General features: G+C 42.7%; 1 protein-coding gene across 10 annotated transcripts in view; it reads right to left on the bottom strand.

Annotated features, from left to right (window-relative positions):
- Positions 1-24,449, bottom strand: part of VSNL1 (visinin like 1) — a 65,175-nt gene extending 40,726 nt beyond the window's left edge. For 2 of the 10 annotated variants that reach the window (XM_015859547.3, XM_085542220.1), the window contains exon 1: positions 23,990-24,125. The gene's annotated coding sequence lies outside the window, so the exon portion shown is untranslated. Of the gene's footprint in view, positions 1-23,433; positions 23,561-23,614; positions 23,928-23,985; positions 24,126-24,301 lie in introns of those variants that run through there. The other 8 variants (XM_015859546.3, XM_085542221.1, XM_085542227.1 and 5 more) reach the window with 7 other exon arrangements.
- Positions 24,450-24,653: the final 204 nt, after the last annotated feature.

Genomic DNA, 24,653 nt, shown 5'->3' with positions numbered 1-24,653 from the left:
ATGTTGATTGTCTGGAGGGCAAAACTGACAACTGAAAAGTATAGTTTTCCTTCATGAGTTCCAGTCTCCTTTTGAAACTATGAGACCACATTTATGTATAAATACACATAAAGGAACACATCTAGTTTTGTGATGTCAATCTAGACCAGCATTGCCTCTGCCTGAGAGATTGATTTTTTCTGTCAGTTCGTAGATCAGAGTTTATTCAAATGCTGTTTTTCTTTTGGATCAACAGTGTTGATGATTCATGCTTGGGGATAAGATTTCTTAGACTTCAGGCATCTTCACCACATTTACCTACAATCACTTTAAGTTTTGTTCATTTCTAAGTAAATACTCATTTATTCCAGGCCGTTTTCTGGGAAAAGAATACATGTTTTCATTCCACACATATTTCACTCTGATTTGCTAGCAGTTTGCATTAGTCAATGTACCCTTATGCTTAATGTGAAAAAATTAGCAAAATTCATTACGTTTATATGTTTACTAAGAGTTCTTGCTCATCTTCCAGTCTTATTTTAATTTGGGTTTGAAGTCACCACGTGCCTTTCCAGGACCACGGAGTTCTGTTTATGATATCAGCTTTCTATCTACATTCCTCATCACCACCTTATTTTTCTGCCCTGGTGGATGAATCACACTCAACACTAGCTATTCAAAATGTTAGTTGTCTTTGGTCCTTCTGCAGTCAATGGAGACGGCCAGCAATCTCCAGAGTGATTCACTCCATGCAGAGAAAGTTGTCTGAAAGAGGCGGGATGAATATGTGTACATCTATTTTAAGACAGGATGATTCACTCTCTACAAGTGTTTCTTTCTTACTGATGGTTGTACAAGCCACATGGCACACTTGCTTAGATGTGAAGCTGGATTTCTAGATGCTTAAACTGAAGCGAGAAGGTTCCCACCATGCTCATCAGCAATGGAGAATGAAGAATTGAAATGCTGTCCCCAATCTCACTAGGAAGCACACAGATTGGAGTCGACTGATCCTCTGTGTTAAAACTTTTATTCAGGTGTGATGGATGCCAATACAAATACAGTGTTCTGGTGTACCGAATACAGGCCCTCTTCTTTAATGTACTTACTTCTAACAAGACAGTGCAAAAATCAACTCTTCCCTCATTTCAAGTCCCCCAAAATGAAATAGTTTTAAGCAGCCAAAGTACAGAGATCATGCTCCTAAATACTGTCTTATTATGCCCCTTATGTCAGCTAAAGTCCCAGCCTCAAAGAATGTGAAAAATATTTATTAAATACAATATTATCTGAGAAGTAATTTCACCGTGAGCATCTATCTTAACACTATGTAAAAGGTTGGTCTAAAATAAATACAAGCCGATACTAATAGATAAATGTTAAATCTTTTGCTTCCATTCCATTCAAGGGCATGCTTCAGACTCCAGAGTTAGTTTGCTTCTGCACACATACCTCTGCCCACTGTGAATGAGCGTGTTACAGCTGATGACTTTGACCTGAGCACTAAACAACTACATTACTAAAAACCACATGACTGTATTATGATAGATATTAACAGAAGAGGTTAGCGGGAAAGCAGATTACAGCTTTTTATTTTACTAAAACCCTTTCAGAGTCAAAACAAAGTGCTTACATTGTGGGTAGTGATCCATTGGCACAATGCTCTCTCCAAATTCATTATAAACCAATCGTCAGAACTATCCCTTGTGACTGCTTCAGATGGAGCATGATTAAATGCAGAGGAAATACATTACTGAGAAGATGAATCATGATTCTGCGGAACGAAATCAATGGCTTTACACTTTTGAGTTGGACACTGAAGGGCGGTCAAACACGTTACTCACAGAAACAAGTGAGCAAATGAATCACATAAACTGCTCGAACAGGAAAACTACAGTTAAAACTTGATTGGCAGTAAGGCTGACTATAAAAGAAACACAGAAGGAAACCTCAAAATGTGTCCTTCAGAAACAGTTTTCAAACAAAAAGTGCTTCATTGCTCTAGAATGAGTTATAAAGTGTTTTTTTTGTCACTTTGGATTGTTACAGTTTGGAAGATTTGCTATTTGACAGCTTGTTTGCATCCTTTTTCACTGTAATTCTATGTAGGCAGGCTGGGAACCATCTCATAGCAAAGAGAGGATGAACTGATGCTTTAGAGAGAATCGATTGCTGTGACCTAAACCTGCTTGGTCAAGAGCAAGAAGTCATCAGAGAAATCCTGCTCATCTAAATTTATGCATCAGGCTTCTATCTATAGGCTCTCCCTCTGGACCTCTTCAGCAATGCCTTCCCTTAACCCATGGTTATGCACGGTACTGTGCACCTGGTGGTTAGCAAAGAAATAAGATTTTTCTGGCCTAGATGAACCAGTTGAAGGTCTGCTACACCATGCTTACCAACAAGCTGTCAACTTCCCCATTTACCCATTCTAGCATGCATGCAGCCAGTTCGGTGCACAGTCAGCTGTCATGTCAGCTCATGGAGACAGGGAGCCTGTCCTTACAGACTGCCCCTTTGCTATTTTACAGCATAACACAAAACAGGTTTAATCACAATTGAGATCTTAAAGTCATTTCTTATCTGTGACTAGTATCATCAGTGGACAAACAGTCAAGGCCTGGGGAAGCATGAGGCTGAACCAGTCCCTCTAGGCCTGAAGTAGGAAGTACTCATTATGTGCATTACTTCCTTTAAGATTTTCACTTTCCAGTGCTGTCAATCTAATCCGTATCATAAAACACACAACTGATTCAAAGTACAGAAGTGGCTATAATGCACATTAAGGAATTTTTTAGTTTTCAGCACAAAGAATCCATGCTACGTGGGGAAATGCAGCATCAAAAATGCACACAGCCATTACCATTCCCTATTTTCTTGTTAATTAGTGCATGCTATTTGAAATCAGACTGATAGATAATTAAGATGGATCTCACAAATCATTCTTTCTGGAAAAATGGAAGTATTTTTACAGATGACTGAACACCTTGCAAGGTTATATATTTATGGAGAAAAAAGAAGAGGAAAGAATGCACTTCCACATTAATATTGATAGAACCTGCAAAATGAGCAAGAAGGACAGAGAAAAGGAAAGCTGTCTCTCTCCGAGGAGACTCTGTGTCCCCAATACAGGAACCTCATTACTATTTCATGACCTTAATGGCAAGCCTTTGAGCCTTGTATATGCCCTTCATAACTTAAAATTTATTACAGATATAAAACGCAAGATGGAGGATGTACAATAATTGAAAGCTATTCCAGTTTTCCCTTCTTTTATGTTGTATGATTGTTGCGAAAGACAGCAAGGTAAAAAAAAATAAAAAGCCACTTTTCATACATCACAAGCGTGAATCACAGCATATGGTCTTTCCGTTAAAAGATAAGCCAGAGGAGGTAGGGAGAGAGAGGAAACCTCTCATGCTAAAGAACATGCATAATTTTATAATTTCGTACATTAAAAATAATTGGAACAATTTCTTCCAACTGTTTTCAATGAGAGCTCTACTGGAATAAATTTTTATAGCTGGTTATTGCAGTTGTGCTAATAAAGCCCTCATATCCTTGCCCAGCTGAATCTCTGTGTGCACACATGCATTTTTTGTGGTGAGAAATCAAAGGCAGACAGAAATCGGCGAGAGGCAGAATCTCAATTTCACCATCACTTATCGTGGCCAAGCACAATAAAATCTATTTTGCTGAGGAAGGAGGAGGAAAAGGAGGAGACCTGTACAATAAAGGACACATTCATAGAACCACCACGTCCAGAACTTCTGTGCTGCATCCTGTAAAATACAATAAGTAAGGTACAGAGGGTATTTTTTCCTACTTGAAAGACACGTTTGCTTTTCAGATAACATTCTAAGTGCTGTTTTTCTAGGGCACGCAGTTCAGGAGTTATCTCTCTGGAGAGGAGAGAAAAAGGTGAATAAAAAAATGCTTGCAACGTTTTTTATTTAGACATCCATGCATTCAGAATTCCTTTAGCAAAATACACAGGAACAGGACGTAGCAACAGATCCATCAGAAGAACAGAAAGCAGTGGCAATGCAGATGAAAAGTATGAAAGAAAATAAGTGAAAGCTATATAAATATTTAAGTTCTAGCACTATGAAATTCACCAAAAAATACTGTCTGAAATCCTGGTGTTTATTATCTACCGAGATAGTGCAATTGATGGAGGCTGCTACAGTCTGACGAGCTGGTTTGGAATCCCTGTGATGGTCTCTAAATAGCAAATCAAGAGCACCAGCTGCAGTTCCATTAAATGGCCAGGGAAAATAAAACTGTGTTCGGATTCACTGACTGCTATATAGATGAGCACCATCTGGGAAAACTACTTCAGGAGACCCAGCAAGAAAAAGACAGTAATACAGGCTATGGACCCTGGAAGGTATGATCTATAATTCAAATTCTCATAGGGCAGGATGTTTGTTCCTAACAGGGATGGCTGTCACTGGTTTGTCCACGGGAATAGACGAGGTCCCCAAAACTGGACTACAAAGCTGATGGACAAAAAAATAAATATATACATAAAATGACAAAATAGAAGCCAATAAAGGAGTCCGTCTCCAAGTCAAAGGGGGATTGTAGGAGACAACAAGCAACAAGGAACTGCCTGGACAGCATTCACACAGCTGTGCCTTACATAGCAACTGCTCTCCCAGGTGACAGAAACAGGTGAAATACTTTGATTCCCTTCTGTGACACTTAGCAGCTGCAACTGCATTGACAGCCACCCTGCTCTGCTGGGTGTCTCCCTGTCCTCCCTGGCATTACATCATGATTGCTCCACTCATCACTGGGGAATGCTGAAGTGAAAAGGGTTATGATAAAATATGACTGTTACTCTCTCTAATGATTCCAGAGGCTGAGGGTTATTTTAATGGTGCCATTATCTAATTCATATTTCTTATGCTTCTGCAATAAAGTATATAAACTGTTGCTAAGAAAGAACAAAACCATCTTGGATGACAAACAGATGAATATCTTTTCTTTATAGTTAATGCCATCTTTAATTTTACCCACAGCTTTTTTAACTTCAAAAGTGCCTGGCAATTTAACAATAGAGATCCCACCTATAGTGGAACCCAATCACCTGGCTTTAATGTTCTCTGATTTGAGTGCCTATACTGCAATAGATACTTAGGCCAATGGAGACACAGTCATCTCCAGACAGCGGTTCAACAAGCTGAGCTAAGACATTTCTCTTATGATGGGATGAGTCATGCTATGGAGGTGCTATTCTCTCTCTGTTGACTCCCCAGACTATCATGTCTAATAATCACTGATTAAATTAGCTTTTCTGAATTTGTCTGATCCCTTTTTGACCACATTTACATCCTGGTCCCCACAACATCCTGTGGAAATCAGTTTCATAATTTCATTAAGTGTGATACAATAACTTCATTGGTTACCTTATTTCTTGCACCGCGAGAAACAGTGACTATTTCTTAATCAGCTGCTCCTCTTTGGTCATGACACAGACTCCGTCTAGCCTATATTGCATACTCCTAAGAAACTTTGTGTCCTTCTTCTATACTTTCTGTGATTGCACCAGCTGTTTATCGTACAAGTGGCTATAATCACAGACGGCACTTCCCACTTGCCCTAGCAGTGGCACACTCTTTGGATCAGGCTCTGTTTGTGCTAAATGCTATACTGGTAGAGCTTTTACTTCTCTCCAGCATAACAGTATAGAAGAAAAGATAAAGGAAATAAAGTATACAGCTCAGTAAACAAGGTAAATACCAGAATAATAATAATAATAAAGCAGCAGAAAGAAACAGTGCGATCTTAAAAGCTATTGTGGCAGTTGCCAGGAGCTTGGAACAGCCAGAAAATCAAATCAGAGAATGCAATATAAAATACTGTTGGCTGCCAGAAGGCAAAGAATTGTCTGAGCTGGTTATAGAGGTAGCATTTGTTTGGTTTTTTTTTTTCCTTTTTTTTTTTTTTTTTTTTTTTTTAATTACTCCAAAAAGACTCAGTACAAAAGAACTTGTTACAGAATCCCCTCTGGAAATGAACAAGAAAAGACTCTAAATGAGATGGACTTTGGGTAGAAGTATTTTCAACCCAAGGAAAAAAAAAAAAAAAAAGGGAATACAGAAGAAATGATATTCAGGAAATCTGCCTGATTTTTGCATGGTGGAAAAAATTCCTTCATCGTTTCTGACCACAGCAGCCTGGTAACTTAGGCCAAGCAAAGAGGGAGGTGAGCAAGTCAAGAAATATGTCAAGAAACAGTTTCAGGGAAAAAAAGATCCAGTGTTTTTTCTCACTTATACCAAACTCTGTGTTATATTCTATGGGAAAACACGTGCACCTTGGAATGGAAAACGAAGAGTCTGAAGCAGGCAATGTAAGGAACCAGGTTTACAAAGACATGTAAGCACTGCCATGAGACTGGGGTACTTGCTTAAGGTAGGCACTGTTATCTAACTTCCTTGGTTCCTTTATATTTAAGCAAGTCAAGGTGAGGTTCAGGAGAAATGCATCTACTGGCTCTCCAGCAGCTTGAGTGCTCTTATGAAATCTCACCAAGTACCTAAATAGCTATGCAAATCTCATCTGAAGTATTTACCTGCTGCATCCCCTGCACAGAATGCAACTTAAACTGTGTCACCTCCGCTTTCTAAGCAAATGACACCAGCATACAAAGCAGCCCAAGCACTGAGCTTCATTGTGACAGACAGTGCATCCATGTCTTGCTTTGTGAGGTACCACTGCTCTGCAGTCTAGGGGTCTCAGTTTCTTCAACACACCGTGGAACATGCAGGTTGGCATTTACTGCTTCATAAAAATAGCCTGGCACGTGTATTATCATATGTCTCACTAACAGTGTCCTGGGGAGCTAAGCAGGCCAAGCTGTGAGCACACTGACAGACTGGGATAAGGAACGTGCCCAGTGCAAGTCCTGGCTATAAAGCTGCTGAATAACACATAGACTTCTATAGCTGCATCTCTATATACATGCAATAAATATAGGCTAAGCTGGTTTTATTTTGCAGACATGCTTAGTGCTAAAGGTGACGATGCAGTGTCACCCTGGCTCTCATCAGGCAGGTTAGATAACAGCAAATTGCCTGTGAGCCTCAGTCCCAGTCTGCCCCTCTCATCTTTTTCCTACACTTCTGGCTCCCTCCTGCCCCATTAGCACCTGCCAAGCTGCTCCCAGTAAGTCTGCACCAGCTTATCATGACTGTCTCCTAGCTTCCTTCCCTCTCTCCTTCCTACCTGGCTCCTATTCCCTGCTCAGTGCCAATTCTCATCACCCTTCTTGTCTTTCTATTTTCCTTTGTTGGCTTTTCATCAGCAAAAAACAGTGAGAGCGGCTATGTTCATAGCACACCAGGTGTATGCCTAAGGTAAAAAAGAAGATTTAAATTCGCTTAAGCTGTAGGGAGAATCATCTGGGCAACATCTTACTGACATTTAAACAGTCTGGGCGCCTTCAGGCACAGAGATAAGGCAGACACCAAGTGGAACAGAGCAGGAGTGGGGTTCTGCCAGGATCTTGCACAGGCATGAATCAGGAGGGATGGGGCAGGCCTGGGCACAGTGCTGCACTATTCAGTGTTTTAGAGTGTTTCTGTTAAAAAAGCAGACGGTAAAGTTAAGTGAATTATGCAGCTTATAATTATGATGTGTAACGCCTCGACAACCCAAGGCTGAGAAATGCTGTGGTTTGCAGGTGCGAGATGCTAATGCAAGGAGGAAGGCATCTCCTCACATACAAGCAGATGTGTCTTCCTCTGACCACCTGAAATCACTCAGGGCTGCTCAGAGGAGGAAATGTTCCCTGGAGGGTTGTTGGTGGCTGTGAAGCGCAAGCAGTTGTGTGCAGTGATTGAGCTGGCAAGTGAGATGCAGCCCAGTGCATTGGTCCCAGAGGGCTGGGTGAATCTAAGAGAGACAGGAGGAAAAACTGTGGGAAAAGTCCATAGTCATCCAGGAGGAAAAAACACATATACATGTCCTACAGTACAAAATGGAGATTCAGACTAGAAGGGCAAAAGGCTTTTAGTTTTATTTTCTATACCTTATTCTATATCCTTTCTATCTCCTATTCTATATTCTTGTCAACCTAGCAAAGAGGGTTGAGAAAACCTATTTGTTTGCCATTTATAAGTGAGGTAGCAGTGTCTGCTACTCATCTCCTCACCTAGGTTTCTTGGTAGAGGCCTGACCTGATGGGGTTGTTTTTCTTCCCAGAGCAGACACAGAAGCAAATCTGACCCTCACTGCTGCTGTCTGCAAAAGGATGTAGGGTCCAAGATGTCACCTTCCACTTGTACATTCTCTTTTAAAACAAGTCAGCCAGAACCATCGGTGTTAGAAGGATCAATTTTTTTCTTTGTCTGTTCTCTTTGCTATAAAGATTGGTTGAAAAACAAACAAACAAACAAAGATTAAGTGTAACAGACATGGGAAAGCCCTGAGGAGATGCAACACCCCAAAGAGCCAAGGAATTCCATCAAATTACTTCCTGCCACCAAGGGAAGCCACTCGACACTTCTTTTCTGATGTCACACTTCCACCCTGCTCCAGTATCACTGCTCCAAACCTGCTTAGACACACTATTTTCCCCTAACTTGCAATGAGCTACGTTGATTTACAACTCCTAGAATCTGGCCAGGCTCCAGAAAGGCATCAAACTGCCTGTCTGTACTGGTTTGCTCCCTCAAGAAGCCAAACAGAAAATGGTTTCTATTATTAATGATTACAGTTAATAGAAAAAAATCAGTTCCAGTTTTTAAGACTTTCACATGATAAGGAACAACAGAAAAACGGTCAATTCTACTGTTAACGACAAACAATTTTTAACGACTGCAAAGGAAACCAGGACATTTTCTCCAGCACAGCATCCACAAATCATGCACAGAATAGTACTGTGGCAGGAAACGTGATTAATTACAGTTGTTTCTACCTGGGTGGTAGCCATTAGATGCTGGATATCTAATCTAAACTAGTCATCAGGGCTCCAATGTACAATGGAGAGAAACAGGCACCCAATTCACCAATAGGTAATTCATCCCCTGCTAAAGTGTGTATACAAGATAAGTGGGATTAGTTGCTTTCTAGGGGTTCTTATTCCCATTTGACCAGCAAGAAAGCCAACATGATTAGTATAGATGATAAATCTAACTGTCAGACAGCAAATATGGCATGAAACAAAGTCTACTGCTGGTGCTCAGGCTCAGGTGACTCTCCTGTATTTGGGACAACTGCAGAGCCCATAATCAAATTTTGCTTCAATCCTTGGACTCAAATCTGGCTAGGTAAGTCCAGTGAAGAGGTGGTGGATCTCTGCTAAAACTGTGGGGACAAAACAGCAGCTCAGTGTTAAAGCAGTCCCTGTGTAGATTCTGCCCAAGAAATTTCCTGACAATATGACCTACTATCTAGCTGGCTCATTTGAGGGCCCAGATTTGCTAACAAAAATCCCCACTAAGACAAAATTCAGGTCCTCTCCTCCTTATCTAGAAGCCATTATCATGCATTCATCATCATTATCATATAGTTGATAGATGTCTTTCAGGCTATGTTAATTCAGTTAGTTTTAAAGCTATTTTGGATAATTTAAACACATTAGCACCAGTGACTTGCTGGCAGTTCCATGGGGAGTGGTTTAGTACCCGCTGGTTCAGGTCATACGTAGGAAAAAACACAACTGTTATCTACAATAACTTTGTAGAGTTCTTGGAACTCTACAATGACAAAAGTAATTTTTTAAATGAATGTATCAGTAAAAGGCTAGGTCAGAATCATAGAATCATAGAATTACCCAGGTTGGAAAAGATCTCGAAGATCATCAAGTCCAACCGCAGCCTAACCATAGTACCCTAACTCTAACAACCCTCTGCTAAATCATATCCCTAAAACAACACATCTGTAGTATTATGTCAGGAATTTAGCATCTGAAGATAGACAGGCATCCTATGAAGTCCTTCCTCTCCAAACACTACAGGTAATTTTTATGTTCTAAGGGGAGTAAGTTACTAGGCATCTAAATACAGTGTAAATTAATTGGCTGAGTTTAACAGACTGAAGCAAACCATTCATAACCTGTATGGTCCCTATTCAGACACCATATAAGTCTCTTCACATCTCACAATTGGTTTCTCTGGATTCTCACCTTCCTTAAAGAATTGGCTTCTGAAAATAGAAATGACACAGGATTGCCGCTAACCTCAGCCTCAGTGAAGGTTTTTTGATTTGCTTTCAACTATGACATACGCTCACTTTGTCCTTGCTTTGCTCTCTAAAGCGGTTTACAAAACATGAAAAAAAGGACTGCCTTGTATTGTACGGAAAATAACTGTGCTGTAAGGAACAATACCAAGGCTGAAACGCCTAAAATTAGACCTGCAAGCTTTGCTTTCATTGGCAGCAACGTGTGTGCATCCGCATTGTACCAACCCCACGTTCTACCTCTCCTGTTCTTGTGAAATACACTACTTTTTGAAAAACACTGAAGTTTTAAATATAGCAAACAGATTCAAGGTCTCTACTGACCCCGGCAAATGGTTACTTTGATCACATTCACCTTTAGGCTTTAATACTGAGTGAGCAGATCAGCTTATTTTCAAAAGCAGGAAGGGAGAAGCAGGATTTGCATAACAAAAAGTCGAATATCTCAGCAATGGTGCCTGCAATGATCCTGTAATTTCCAGGTTGTTTCTTTTTATTCCTACTAAGAAACATCAAACACAGATCTAATAGTTGTGGGTATTTTGTCCTGAAAGCGAGCTACTGAGTAGATAAGCGCTATGGAAAGCGGCTGGCACTGGGAAACGTGGGACTAGCAGGGACAATTTAGTCATAACAGGTTAGCATCTACATTATAGCCATTCTTTTCTCAGCTACATCCATTCAATTCCCACCGTATTCAAGAGAGCGAATAAATAAAAGCAAATGTATCCAAAAGGTCAAACTTCATGTATTTTCAATGCAGAAAGCCACACAGAGGCTCTAGAGAAACCGATGCTAGCTACTGCATTAAAGATAATTCAAACTGTTGTTATCGTTGTGCTTATTTTGAGTGTCTCCTTGTGGAATTTCAGAGTAAAATATGAGATTGGCATTGAGCCTCAAGTGGGTACAGCCAGAGCTGTCCAATTCCAGCAGCCTATTGAGTCGAGATGTTGGGATTCATTTCTTACTCAGTGAACTAGGAGCCAAAGAGGTTTTTTAGGAGTTAGGGCCAGTGGAAGCCTAGAAGAATCTAGTCCTCAGCTGCATTCAGTGTTTCCCACTGGAAAATCTGCCCAAAAAAAGTAATGTTTTCAAAGTAAGGTAAAGAGTAGCCTGAGAAGACTATTTATTTCATCACACCAATTTTGTCAGCATTTCCTAATGTTTCCTACACCCTGGAAGCTGCATGGGCTGCCCTTTAAGCTTCACAGACATGGTGGCATTTCAGACAATGCTCGGCTTTTGGAAAATGAACACAGGCTCATTGCATCACTGAGACAAAAAGAAGATATTAACCACCAAGCACCTCACCAACAGGTTGTTACAGCATGGGAACCCTGAGAAAGGTAAATACACCTTTCTCAGGCCTAGGAAGGTTTGTCTTTGTTCCAAGCCCAGGATGAGGTAATTTCTTCCTGGGGCAGCCTTTCATTTGTGCCTGATTAAGCCAGGTAATTACCTCCTGGATTTTGTGGGCAGGAATGCTCTGCGCAGTCGGCCCATTTAAGAAGCCATGGTTTCAGTCTCACGCTTTGCTTTCTATTCTTCCATATATAGAGCTCTCCCAGGCTCTCACCGCTTTGATAACTGCAGACTTTCAAGTTTTTGTAGTTCTTCCAAATTCTTCTAATGATTCAATCACTACAGACATACCTATAATTGAATATTAGTTCAGACTAAAAGAGGCAGTGGATAAGAAATACAAAAGCTATTATGGAGGAATTCTTAGTAATAACACTCATGTCCCTTTCTTGTTCTTTAGAAAAGCACCTTGATAACACAGCCAATTTTTTATTTTTTATTTTTTTGCCAGAGAACAATTTTCTGGACTAAGAGAATGTGCACATCTTTTCTGAGAAGCTTTTCACAGGGATTATGAGAAGCAGGAGAGCTCCTCTGTGCTGTTCACTTCACTACAGAAAGCACACGAGGTTATCACCTGACACAAAACCAGAAGAAACCATCTGATCAGTTTTGAGAAGAATTTAGTCAGGTTGAGGAAGCACCACTCCAGGGACTGCATTTCAAAAATAACCTTCCTTTTGAACCACTGTTTCATCTGCTCGCTGCAGACGAAAAGGGCTGTTTTCCATCTTCCACCAAGCATGAATTCTGCTTTTCCGCTACTTGAGGCTTGATTTTCTTCTGATCGAGTGGAAAGGAGATTTGGGGAAAACCTTGCAGGAATGGCAGAGTTGAGGGAGCTGCCCTGCTGGTTAGCAATGCCTGCTGCCCAGAGGAGCATCGTCTCCTCCTGCTTATTCATTTTGCCTTGGGAAGAAGCACAACTGCAGGGACTCATTAGGGTACATGCTGCTGAAATGCCTCAGGAAGAAAAATAAGCAAAAAATCAAGTGACCAAACCCCTTTAGCTCGCCATGGGATGTAAGGCTGTTCCAGCCCAAGAAAAGTCCCTTTGCAGTTATAACATGCCATCAGAAGTCTTATTTAGAGCTTCGAAATTCTGATGAATGGCTTGAAGTTACAGGAACAGAACTGTAAAACTCTTTTGCTGAAGAGCAACCAGGCTGTCGAGTCCCACTTTCACAACATGCAGCTAAACTGGAGTTTGTTGTACAAGCTCCAGATTCTTGCTATGCCAAAAAAAGAAAAGCTGATAACCAATGCTTGCACATGGCAGATTTTCATCTTTTTGTCTTTTGCAATGCGTAGCTGGCTGACAGCACTTAATAACAACTTAATGGAGTCTGATGGTGTCAAACTGGCTTACAGCCAGCACCACTGGTGCTGAAACGACTTCACTTTCAAGCTTTTTGCCATATAATTGATGAGCAGTAACCATCACCAACAGAGCTGGCCAAAGAAATAGAGGAATAAGAAGCAGGGAACACACAACTTCTGGGCCATTCCTCATAAAAGATTCACTGTTCTTCAGCTCTAACATTTAAAAGAATGCATTTTTACCTGGTCTCAGTCTTGACAGTGTCACACCCATTCCCCTTAGAAACAAGCAAGCGCACATAATGGCTGTTTCTGCCTACTCATATTGTAGAGACAAATCTCAGGCACAACCCACGGATTAGCAGAACGTAACTGGTTATGCAGGTTTATTGCACTCTGCTGATAAATTTTCGCGTCCCAGTTTATCCACATCAAACCGATCTCTGGGTAATGCTTCACATTTCAAAGGGGAAAAGCCACAAAGCCTGTCTGTCTAAAGCGGAATGCTGCTATGAATTATAGGAGAGCTCTCCCATTTAATACTCAGCCATAAAGCACACAACTGAGGTCAGCTGCTGTTTGTTAATGAAGCTAACTGTTCAAACCCATATAAGAAACTGATCTGGGACCTCATTTTTTAATGAGTTCTTTGACAAGCATCTGTGCATGAGCAATTTTTATATATGTAGTGGAGGGCTGACACCTGCATTTTATTATTAAAAAAATAAAGCAAAAAAAAAAAAAAAATATATATATATATCTCAAAGACTATGGCTAAAGCCATAATTAAACTTGATACAATAATTGTGTATAAAGTGATGTAATTAATCCAATGTAATTAAAACTCAGAGATAACAGAGACATGCATCTCCTCGCTATCTAAGAGCCCAATCTCTGCTCTGGCATTTGTGTTTTCATCAACTCTAACCCAAGTGGATCCTTAATTATTGCACCACTGCCCAACAGATCTCAGCCGCAAAAGCAGAGGAACCTGGGGAAAAATGGATTTCTACTCATTTCCATTTCCTACTGATTTCCACTTCATACAAAATTAAACTGGTAGCAGCCTGGACAGTTAGTAGCCTGGTGATTGGAATTTCAGGTAAAAAAATAACAGTTTCGGTTCATTGTTGCTTTTTATTTCATGACATACATACAGGCAGTATAGAAACTACCGGCTTCTGTAACAATGTACAAAGGTAGCCAGTATTTCTGAACTGCCCCAATTTAGTTTCAGGCTGAGTACATCAGAGAGCCACGAGGAAAGGTAAGCCTCAGGAATGGGTCACAGGCAGACAACAGCTCTGTACTGGTCCCATTCCCTCATGGGCAGATGACTTCATAGGGATTTTAATCTGATATAACCCAGTTCTGAAGAAAGGACTATACACTCCTCTAGCACTTCTGGAAATAACTCTTCATCCAAAGTCTTATGTACACACAAGGATTTTTGTATGGCTGGGACAGACCAGTGTGAAAACAGAAGCACAATGGGCCTATGCTGCCATCCACATTTTTAAGTCTGCATCCTCATTCTTTTTAAACCCCAAAGCTGATAACCCCATCAAAGCTCTTGTATGACTCATCCTGCGGACAGATCCAGATGACACACAAGAATATGGGAACTACCTCTGAACTGTATGGGCAACCCTTTTGAGGAAGAGCTGGTCCGTTACTGGTGTATAGGACAAACTTTTGTAGCTTCAGAAAAAAAACATACACACACGCCAACATTTTTCAATATGACTTGTAACAATTAGAAATCAGGCTTCTGAGGTGATTTTTTTTCCTCCTACTTCTTTCAAATTATCAGAGCAAACTGAGAAACTGCACTAAGGCACTGCGATAAAGCAGACAGGTAAAACACAGCCTGCAGTTCACTGTGAGATTCCAGGGTCTTGGATTCCATCCTCTGCCATCACTTTGCCAGAAGCTCTGGGCCAAGTCTCGTTACTGCCTCCTGCTTCATCATACAACATGATGTGAATGAAACCATTTCAAATTCTATACACTTGCCAATACTGTAGGTGTCTTATCCCATCCAAAACTGACATCAGCAATAAAAAACTACATAGCACATAAAAACAGAATGCAAAACAATGAGCAACTTGTCATTTAGATTCTTCAAAATCAGAGCCCCAAACCAACAGCTTTTTACTGTGGAAAATCAAGATTCTTAAAAGCAGCAGTTTAATCATAAGACCAATGAATCATATGAGAGAACTTAGAAAGTCTTATGCGAACACTTCACATTTTACTTTTCAATCCTTCTCCCTGCTTAGTTTTCATGTCCCAAGTGCCTCTAAATCCCACTACGCCCGCACAGAACTCATTGCCAAGGGAAGCCTGCTCTGGGGGAGCTTCTCTGGTCACGCTTAGGACTTACTTGTAGGTGGCTGAAAACCATCTCGATTCCTCTTCTTCCTCAACAGCAACACCTAACACCCATCTCATATATATAACATTATCACAGTTCATCTCAGTGAGATGCACCCAGGCCAGTGGATGTTTTTGATCTAGTGCAGTTCTGATAGAGCCTGGCCATCACTGCCTATGAAGAAGCAGTTCAGAGAAAAGCAGCAAGAATAAACTGGATTTTCACCAAATTCATTTTTATTTTTTTTCCTGGTAATTAAAATTTTCTCAGCACATTTTTTTTTTCTCACAACATCTACAAAGTCATGAAGTGTTCAGACTGTTGTCGCTTCACGTTTCAAATTAATCACCTCTTTTGTGAGAGGCTCTCCACGCCTGTCTTGCAGCTTCTCCTGCGTGCTGACACCTCTACACTCTGCTATCAACTAATGATATCCCATTCCCTTTCCTGAGGATCTGTGCACACTTCCCCCCTCCTTACTGATTCATTTTAAACTCCCATCTCCTTAGTGCTGAAATCCTCACAGATCCCATCCTGCCTACATCTCTGGCATGATTCACGATCACACTTGCTCTTTTTCCCCAAACTTCATCTCCTTCAGGCTACCAGCTTGCTGAACACTTACACCTACATCTGTAGTCAACTCTTTAAGATTTCCCCATGCATTTCAATCTAGTCACCTGCAGAAGTGTTTTAGTGGCTCAAGACATAACTTCTCCAATCTGGAGATTAGCTGACAGCACTGATATATTGCAGTTGATCTTCACTAACACATTCCTGTTGGCAATAGGACACTGCACTGAGAAGAAGTCAGTAACATACATATTGTGGTCCTCAACCCCATGCAAATTGTAGGGAAGAAGTAAAAATGTCTGATACTGAAAAAGAAAATACTTTATTATTTTATGTTTACTGCAGATTTCTCATGCAACAGTTCAGAACCTTATTTGTAATTGCATATTACGACCCTGACATTCAGTGAAAAAGCTTTGACTGAAGGAGGTTCTGTAGCAATACAACCCATAGCAATTAACTAGCAAAGTGTTGCCCAGAGCATTCTTGTCTAAAAACAGCAGATGAACAAAGAGCATAGATGTTACAGCTTTAAGTGATGTGTACATCTGATTATTGAGAACAATAGAAATTATATCCAAAGAATACATTATGAAAATTCTATAATAATTTAGCAGTCTCCTACATCACATCTTCCTACCCTGTAATTACACAACAGAGAAAATAAAACAGAAGGATGTATATACAGGCTCTGATGATATCTGCAGGATGTGACATCCCACTACACAGATTTATCAGGAGCGACATATTGGACCTTGCACGAAGACATAGAGAGTTACAGCACTGAAGACTGCAATTCACTTGACAAAGCAGACAGGCACACAGCAGGAACACAGCTGCACTCAACATCTGCTCACACTGCACTGTGCCTTCTTATAGACTTCTCTTTGAAAATACCAGTCTAGAGACATCTGGATGCAAACCCAGCTGTGCATAACGTCTTCTAGGGTCTGTCTGCATTGCAGTCGCAGTCCTGCTGGCTTTGGCACTGGGAACAGCTGTGCTGGGGCAAAGCAGAGGGCAGTGTAGGCTGCAAAACCCCTTGAAGGGCAGGCTGAAGACCCGAGCACATAAGCCGTGCTAAGCGCTGTACTGCTGTGTTCGGCTTGCTGCAGGTACATCTAATACTGGAGTATGTCAGCATAGTTCATTCACAGCCGAGACTGCAGATTAAATGTACCTTAATAAGCCCTGCAGGAGACGGACTCAGTCACTGCTATCAGACATGGGCTGGTTCAGTTGCCCCGTGAAACCCCTGAATACGCATCTTTCTGCACAGTGTAGTTACTGCACCTCCTATACATTGTTAAAATTGTAATATAAGTATTTAACATTATAGCACTCTAAATACATACAATTGCACTTCATAGAACATCTACAAGGGCCAGATCTTTTTCTACAAAGCGCACAAAATAAGAATTAAATAAAAAAACACAAACAAACCCACAGTTAAAATGCCCAAAATGGAGGAGACATGTATCGTGATGAAGTGTGCACTGCCAGGCTGCAAGAAGGACTGGGAGCCTCTCAGCAAGCAGGGACTGATGGAGCAGAATTACCACAAAGAGGAAGCAGAGCCAGAGAGAGAGGGAAAAAAGGGATCAGGGAAAGCCGAAGGATGAGATAAGGCAGAGTTAGTACCTGCTGACACCTCAGGGTTACAGTCTCACATAACAGAGAGGGAAGCCTGGATGAGTTATATTCACCTTTCAACCACGCAGAAACTAGTGTCACTTACAGATCTGTGGTCCAGTAGCACCTATCTGCGGTAGGCACGGGAGACAAATAAAAATAATAATAACCCCTTCCAATCCTCCTATTTCCCCAGATAAGAATTAAATTAAAAAATGCCATGGAGCTAAATAGCTTTTACACATTTGCCCGATGTGTACCGCAGCAAACAGACGGCTCTTGTAAATGTTAATTTGTTTGAAATGAAAATGATAAAAGCTACCTTGTGACCTACTTACCATACCTGAGGAGGGATATGGAGCCTTGGCGGCTACCTCTCTTAAACACTGTGGCATTTCAGTCACACAGTTGTGTCATCAGGAGGTCACTGGCAGGCATATCTTATCGACTTGTACAGGAAAAAACAGTTTGTGACTCCCTGACCCTCCTCCGTTCAGGGTGCATAAATTGGAGCTTTAACAAGTGAAAACATATCATCGTCTGGTTTCAAATCCAAAAGCATGCTAACCTTTTGTATGCTCTCAGGCCTGCTGGAGCAGACTGCTGAGCACCCTTTGCCCTTATAAGGTGAGCAATGTGATCAGATACAAGGCTACTTATCTGTTGAGAAAGATGCAAAAAATAGAAGTGAAAAATACAAGTCAAAATTAGTTAAGAGTTTATTTGAAGATACGGTTCTGTTGCATAAACCAGTTGGGTTTGCAAAAAAATCATCAGTATGATCTGATGTCTTACTAAGCAAACAGAAACCCCTTGACAGGCTACTGCATTTTCAAACTGAAATCTTTATCCACTTGGAGATAGATATTCCAAGATGTCTGTTGTCCTGAATGGCAGCAATTGTATCATATGAGAGAAAAGGAAGTATATTTAAAACAAAAACAAATGGCCTCCAAAAATACAGTGTATGCTCTGCTGTGAGGAAAGACTGTCGGCTACGGTGCTGTCAGTTGGGTATGTGCTGGAGGTTAGCAGTATTGACACAAACAAGTTTTTGCAGCATTACCCATTACATAAGCAGATCTTATTTACAGTGCCAAAGCCTTGTAAAAAAAATGTTTATTTTTATTAACTTTTTAAAGTAACGATTTTTATGTATGCCAAAAAAAAGCAAGAACGTTTTAATTCAAACTGCTAATATCCACAATTTCATCCTCTAAGAGTCTTCAGTTACTTTATATTTCTAAATATAGCTGATAAGAGTACGCAGAAATATGCTGTATTCTACCAGCTTTTATAAACAAGATGTTCTAATTTTAGATGACTCTATTCTGAATAAAGTTTAATTAAATACACAGATATTCTGAAACGCAGTCCGCAGGAAGGGTATTATTCAGCTCTCCTCAATGCCATTTAATTCCATTTCATAGCGAATGATTTAATATCTACTTTGGAGTAAAAACGTTCCCTACTAAGTGGAACACTGATCTTTTATTTAAAAGAAATGGAAACGAAAAATACAACAACAACAAAAAACCCAACCCACAAACATTTCCAGTAACATACTGCCTTTGTGGCATTATTTTTAGACGCTAAAAAACAAGTCTCAGGTCCTGTACAGACACCTGGCTCAAGAGATGACCTATTTAAGTGACAGCCTTTCAACTGCTTCAGGGAGGCATTGGCTCAAGAACTGGTGACGAAATCCAGAACTAAGATGTAAGGTGAACACCAAGGATAATTAACTATTAGAACTTAAGGGGAACCATGATAATCTTTTATGATCATCTTTCATAATTTTAAATTAATTTAAATCAAGGACTGATTTATTTACACACACACACACACCAAAAAAAGAAGAACATCAGTCATGTCACGACCAGGAGAATGCACAGGGGTATCACCTAGTCACTGCTATGGGCTGTGCTGGACTCTTGGTTATAGTCTTCATTGCTCCTTGCACAGCTAAACACTAATGCACCTGAAACCTTTCATCTCTCTGAGCTTCATATTTAGCTCCATGTTAAAATAATTAAAGCAATTTTCATCAAATGCTTTAGAGCCTTATATTTATTAGTCTAAAAGCTCTGTAAATTATCATCACAGCCTGTTTTCTTCCTGAATATACACTTTGACTTGTGCAGTGCTGAGCACACAGTCTTCATCAAAGCCTGAGCAATCAAGGTAGTCCCACTGATGGGTATTACACTGTTTGATTCAACGCATCACGAGTTGAACAAAATTCCACTACCAGAGTAAAAAAAGCAGTAGCGTGCCATTTGTGTTACCGCCACAGATCTCAGTTTGCAGGTGTTCTCATGTTGAGAAGGTCTGTTTGCAGACAAGAAATCGGTACACACATTCCTTCTCGCATTTGGTACACAACGCAACAGAGCTGCTCAGAACTGATGACGTTGCTCTGAAACCATCGTCTATTTTAAAGTAAATCAGCCACAATTCAGAAGTGATTAAAAGTAGTTTTCATTAACAAGTTTAGCGTCTCATGTATATTAGTCTAAAAGCTATAAATATCGTTATTGCAGCCTGGCTTTCTGTATTTTCTCCCCCAATATGAAGTCGTATAATATTGACCATATAGGTATCACTCATCAAATTGCTCTGTGATGATAAAGTTCTTTTAAAAGTCTTCATTCTCCTCATATGAAAATAATTTTTTGTCATTGAAGAGTCACTTGATTACATCAACTTATCAACTCCCATGACTTCTAAAATCAAACACTGTTGACAAACTCAAGAACATGGCAAAATCAAAACACGGCAGTTATGGAAATGATAACACAACCTGTTAAATCTGTACATTTCTGCACTTGAAAAGGTGACGTAGAGAGGGTCTACTCAAGACAGAAAATCTTCACTACGATCTGTCATACTTCTTCCTCTGTTCTTGATACCAGGGTTTCAGAATGCATTTTTAGGTCAACAGTGCATTTCCCATCCCACTCCAAATGAACACTGTTAACTTCAATTAATGGTGCCTTTGGAAGATACTCTAGAAAATGTAATCTGTTCTTTACAAGGAATTGTTCTTTACACTCCTGAAGGAATTGATCATGAAGACTAGTTTAATATTTTTATAAATACAACACTGAAACTGAGTATCGAGACATTGGTATCTTCTCTTTCAGCTCTCTCCTTGGAACCACTTAGTTTTCACACCTTTCAGCTACGATACCATCTCTAACAATCTGACTTCATTTCCTACATGTGTATTATTGCCCACTGGATCATATTCATATTTATATGTGGAAAAGCTTCTGAAAGCAGAGATTCTGTAGGTAACATCCACGTAAATGTAAAACATTAAAAAATACATCTTGTTTGCAACTTAAATAATAACTTAAAAAGCCACACGGATTTGAAGCACTACTTGGAGATCACGTATTTCACAACAAGCATCCCTTCTATCATGTTTCATTATCTTTGAGAAGGATTACGGCTATCACCCTTACAGCACTAGTATAAAACTGAAAGGATGAGATATTTTTGATGAATAAAGACGAAAGCTGGAGCTAAAGCGAGAAAGTGGCTCAGCGTGATGGAGCGCAGCTGGATCCCAGCATCCCACAGCACTGCACATGCTCACTGCCTTCCCTGCTCCTGCTGAGCTCTCGTAGCAAGCACTGCTCTGAGCAACGCCACATACAGAAGTGATAAAGTCACGGCTCTTCCCGAGGTCGAAGAAGAACGCTGTTGGTGAAGAAAAGGGATTCAAAGATGCAAGGGAGGCACAGGAAGGGTGGAGAAGAAACAAAACCCCTCAAGGAGTGCGAAGCTCAGATACAACACACAAAAATACGCAGGAATGAATGGAGCAGCCAGGCATAAAATTAGAATTCCAAAACTGAAAAACAAAACCAAGAACAAACAGCTTGACGGGGAAACAGTTTTGGAAGCTCTGTAGCAAAGCTCACTGCGATCGTGTGCCTATTAAAAAGAATCTGCATTCTTAGATCTAGATCGTTCTCGCAGCTCCATGAAGAGACAGCAAGAAATGTCAGGAGGGCTACACCACTCCAATGGACTGAAAAGTGATGGAATGGTGATGCAGGAACACGGCACGGAGAGGTGCTGGAAGCTGGGTAGCCTGGCACAGCCCTGGCCCTGCTGCTGGCAGCGGGATGTCACACCTCCTACACCATGTGGTTCCTTTTCCCAGCAGCACCAAAGCCGGCTTTGTCATACCGCTGCCATCCCATGCAGCCAGCAAAATTCCAGCCAGCAGATCCTGCCCTACCCTATCCCAGCACACTGAGGCTTTGCATTGCCCTTCTGTCCCGACTACAGTTTTCCTTCTGGTTGGTGCCACAGTGTGATGATACCAACTGCGATTCTTCTCATGTACCAGGGAAATGCGACAGTTCTGGCATCTGCTCTGCAGTTGTGAGGTTACATAAAGCTGTGCCCGCCTCAGACAGGTGTTGCTCAATATCGCCGACGCGATGTCAGCTCGGCGTTCCAGAACACCGGGCACTTCTAAAACCCAGTGAAAATTCAGTACTGTGATCTGATGTACAGCGTGTTTGTGCGGGGCAGGAAGAAATCACCCTGATTAAACACTGCAGTTCTACGCCCACAGAAGTTTGTGATTCGGTTCCTTTTCGAGTCCAACAGGATAAGGATTCAGTCCTTAATTAAAAGGCAGGAATAACACATAATGAAGATTAAGAATGTTTCCTTATTTTTTTCCCCTCACAGCAACATTAGCCCAGACTGCTTCGTGCTTTGTTTGAATGGAGAAGCAAAATGTAATTAAAGTTTTAATTAAAATTGATCGCGGTCCACAAAACTGAAATGGATAGTGCCGTGCTAACCTCATACTGGAAAACTTTCCAACTAAATGGATGCTGTTAAATGAACTGTGTTCTTTAACCAAAAAAGAGCATTCTGTCAGGAATAAGGTTAGTAGTGAGAACTAATGGATCTGAAGATGTGCCATAGAAACAAACAGTGCATTCTGAAAGAGGCAGCGCACATACAGCTCACACTGACTGAGCTTCCTCACGTTCTCATTTTCCTCTGCATGCGAGGATTCTGTTCCTCATCAGACCCAGCTTAATAAATACGTGTGTCTTCCTAAGAGGTAAGATCTCCGCAAGCTCAACTTTCTGATATATGAAGGATGAGAATACAGAAACATTCACTCTAAAATATCACTAAAAATATTTTGCCGGCGGAATTGTTGGGAAAAGCAGCTGCATCTTTGAAGCACATCTGCTATGTTAACATTTTCGGTGCGGAATTTATTCCTAAATTTGCACTCGGCTAATTGGCTTGCGAGTAATCACGTTTCGATCGTGATGAAAAGGGCAGGCTTGCGAAATGCCCTTTCTTTGCTAGGTGAGAAGCCCAGCGTTGTAGGCAGCAGTGCTCTGCTACCCGCCGGTACCTGTATATCCACCGGTACCTGGTATACCTACCAGTACCCGGACTCGGTCTCGATCTCCCCGCCCTGGAAAGGCACCGAGCCCCGTCCCGGCTCCGCAGAGCCTCCACGGGACTCCTCTGGGGGGGGCTGCAGTTGCATAAGATCGTGCAATACCCATCCCCACGGAAGGATGGGGGGGGAAAGCGGAGGGGGGGGAAACAGAGCGCCGAGCTCAGGCTGGGGAAAAGGAGGGGAGAGCAGCGGGAGGGGGAGAAGGAGACACTCCGGCCGAGGTGGGGAGGGGATGGTGGGTACATCCCGCACGGAGGGGGCTGCGGTAGGCTGGGGACACCCCCTGCTGCTGGAGGGATCCCCGCAAAGGGGGAACACGGCAGCCTTGCAGAGGGAAGAAGGGGAAGAAGGGGGGAAGGGGGCTTCCAGCCGTCGCCACCGGAGATCCCGCATCACACCGCATCACATCACACCGCACCGCGCACCGGTCCGGACACACGGCCCCGTCCCCGCTGCAGCGCAGCTCCGTGCCCAGCCCGCACCCCGCGGCCGCTCCCGAGCGCCTTCCCCGGCCCCGCTCCCCATCGCCTCGCACCCCCCTCACCGCCCTCCGAAGCCGCTCACGCCGTGTCTCAGCCCGGGCTGCTTTGTCGTGGGCGCTGGAAATGCAAAGCCTGTCGCCCCGCGCCTCCTCCTTCCTCGCCCTCCTCCACCTCCTCCTCACGCCTTCGGGTGGGAAATGCCCGGGATCGCGGAGCACCGCTGTCCCCACCCACCTCCGGCCCCGGCACCCGAGCGTGCTCAGGAGCGAGCAATGGAAACGATAAGGATAAAATCCTCTGCCGCGATAAAATCCGCGAGGGTCGGGAGCGCTCCTTCCTCCCCTCCGGCGCCGTGACCTTGCGGGCTACTCCGCCGAGGGAGTGCGGGCTTTTTTATTATTATTATTATCTGTTTCTTTTTCACTGGGAACCGAACGAGCGCTTCGCTCCCTCGGAACGCACTTCAAAGCGCCGACCGCTCGGCTACCTCCGCACCCGCCGCACCTCGCACCCTCGGGGCGCCGCCGTCCCGCAGCCCCGCTCCCTCTCCGCGCTCCGCGTCCCGCATCCCGCATCCCGCCCGCACCGCCGGCCCCCGGACGCACTTACGGACGGCGCTGGGAGCGGTCGGCGGTGCGGAGGAGGGCGCTGGGGCCGCGGGGGTCCCGCCGGGGGGTGCTGGGGCCGGAGGGACGGCGCCTCAATGCGCGCCCGCCCGCACCGCTCGCTCCGCAGCTCAGTGCGCGCCCCCGCGTCGCCCGCCCGCCCCGCACTGCAGACCGCCGCCGCCCCGCCACGGCCACGCGCAAGCGCCACCCGCGAGCATGCGCGCGGCGCGGCCCCGCGGTGCGGGGAGAGGGGAAGGGAGACGGCATCATGCGGGGACTCCTATGGTAGTGAGGGTGTCGGTGTTACAAGTACCTGCTGTCTCACACACCGACTAGGGTGCACGGGGGATGTCCCGCTGATGGAGTAAAATGGACCCTTTAAAGCATCCAGCCCTGTCGTCCCCAGCTTTCAGGTTGTTCCTATAGTCCCCGGTGTGCTGTGTCCAGATGCAGGATGCTTTGGGAGGCTCGATGTCATCTGGAGTCACCAGATGCAGTCACCCTCTACCTGCTCGGCAGAGAAAGACCTAGGGGTTCTGATAGATGAGAAACTTAACATGAGCCAGCAGTGCGCTCTGGCAGCCTGGAAAGCAAATGGGATCCTGGGCTCCATCAGGAGAGGGGTGGTCAGCAGGGATAGGGAGGTGATTGTCCCTCTCTACTCT

Source organism: Coturnix japonica, chromosome 3, assembly GCF_054131305.1.
Source record: "Coturnix japonica strain WE chromosome 3, WE-NBRP24, whole genome shotgun sequence".
NCBI classification, from domain to species: Eukaryota; Metazoa; Chordata; class Aves; order Galliformes; family Phasianidae; genus Coturnix; species Coturnix japonica.
The sequence above is the reverse complement of the archived record's forward strand: the minus strand, read 5'-3'. Positions and strand labels throughout refer to the sequence as shown.